This window comes from Mus pahari, chromosome 15 (assembly GCF_900095145.1).
Source record: "Mus pahari chromosome 15, PAHARI_EIJ_v1.1, whole genome shotgun sequence".
Taxonomy (NCBI): domain Eukaryota; kingdom Metazoa; phylum Chordata; class Mammalia; order Rodentia; family Muridae; genus Mus; species Mus pahari.
In genome coordinates this window covers 61243494-61245448 of record NC_034604.1, presented here as the reverse complement: position 1 = coordinate 61245448, position 1955 = coordinate 61243494, and the positions used below count along the sequence as shown (strand labels likewise).

At 41.9% G+C, this 1955-nt stretch overlaps 1 protein-coding gene across 1 annotated transcript in view; it reads left to right on the top strand.

Annotated features, from left to right (window-relative positions):
- Window positions 1-1955, top strand: part of Cep76 (centrosomal protein 76) — a 29118-nt gene that overhangs the window by 4728 nt on the left and 22435 nt on the right. The window lies entirely within an intron of this gene.

Sequence of the window (1955 nt, the reverse complement as noted above, 5' to 3'; positions counted from 1 at the left end):
AGAGGTTGAGAATGGTAGGTGCGAATCTCTAGTTAATGTTGCTTTCCCCCCAATACTATATATTTTTTTTTTTTTTTTGGTTTTTTTTTTTTTTTTTTTTTTTTTTTTTTTTTTTGCTTCTTCCTTAATTCACAAATTTTCTCTCATTTCTTTTTGCTATACTAATTGGTGATCTTTTTAGTAACTGCTTATGCCTCTCATGTACATAGGCTTGTGCCCCTTCAAGGACTAGAATTGCAAGTGTGTGCCACTGCACCTAGCTTTGTAATGTAAAAGTCAAAGTTTGCATCTGGTTGTGGTGGTTCATGCTTATATAATCTTATCACTTGGGAGAGCTGGGGCAGGAGAGAGGAGTTCAGGCAGGAGGATTGCAAGTTAAGGCCAGCCTAGACTACACAGGGAGACCATGTCTCAAAAACACAAAACAAAAAAGTCAGTTCATATAATTTACTCATCAACCTAAAGCCGTAAAGCAAGCAAAATTGCAGAAGTGGCCTAAATAATTTAAATGCCTTTAAAAGATGCCTCAATTTTTTTCTTTTACCCTTTTCCTATATGTTCATGAGATAGAGTCTCATGCAGCTGAGGCTGCCCTTAAGTCAGTCTAGAGCTGAGGATGACTAAGCTTCTGAATCTACGGCCTACACCGGTGCATCTAGTGCTGGAATTTTAGGTGTTTGCCAGCACACTTGGTCTGTGTGATGATGAGGTTAAACCCAAGGCCTTGTCCATAATAAACAAAGCTCTCTGTACGCTGAGCTACATCTCCAGCCCTTCTGGGAAAAAAAATCTTCCCTCCCTATAAAAATGTTAGTGGGGGCCTGGCAAGATGGCGCAGCAGATAAAGCTATTGCTTTGTGAGCCTGGTGATCTGAGTCAGCTGGCCCCAAAATCCACATGGTGGAAGGAGAGAGTCAGCTCCTGCAAGTTGTCCTTTGACCTCCACACACGTGCTGGGGCCTTTGCATCTCCCCTCCATATACTCCTCTATACATCTCCCCTCCATATACTCCTCTATACATCTNTACATCTCCCCTCCATATACTCCTCTATACATCTCCCCTCCATATACTCCTCTATACATGAAGACTCAGCCGCCAGCTCGGGAGTGTTAGATCTTTCAGGGTTTGCGTTTTGTTTTGTCTGAGTGTGTGAGTGTGTCTGTTGTGCCAGCACATGTGTACACATCTGAGGCTGGAATAATAGGCAGGCTGCCACAATCACCTAGCATTTGTGTGATTTGTGTGAGTTCTGTAGATCTGAACTCTATCCCCTTAACTGTGAGGCACATACTTTAACCACCAAGCCATCTCTTCTGCCCCAGGCCTTTCAGTTTTTTTTTTTTAAAAGAAGCTCTTGCAATGAAACTTTGATTATTTTTTTTTTTAAGATTATTTATTTATTATATGTGTGTACACTGTAGCTATCTTCAGACACTCCAGAAGAGGGCATCAGATTTTTGTTATAGATGGTTGTGAGCCACCATGTGGTTGCTGGGATTTGAACTCAGGACCTTTGGAAGAGCAGTCAGTGCTCTTAACTGCTGAGCCATCTCACCAGCCCGGCCTTTCAGTTTTTATATATACAATACTGTGATCCTGTCTGGAGTTGAATTCTGAGTGTAACTGAGGATTAATATTGATACTTGTTTTGTTAAGTTTTATTTTATGTGTATTGGTATTGTGTCTGCAAGTGTGTTGTGGACTACATGTGTAGTGCCCACAGAGGTCAGAAGAGGGCATCAGATTCCCTAGAACTGGAGTTACAGAAAGGTATGAGCTGCCATGTGGGTGCTGGGAATTGAATGCAAGTTCTCTGCAAGGACAAGTGCTCGTAGCTACTACCACCTCTCCAGGCCCATGGATTTTTAGGGATCTTTAGGTTTCTTTTGTGTGTGTGTATTCCTTATTTTAGGTCTCTCTCTCTCTCTCTCTCTCTCTCTCTCTCTCTCTCTC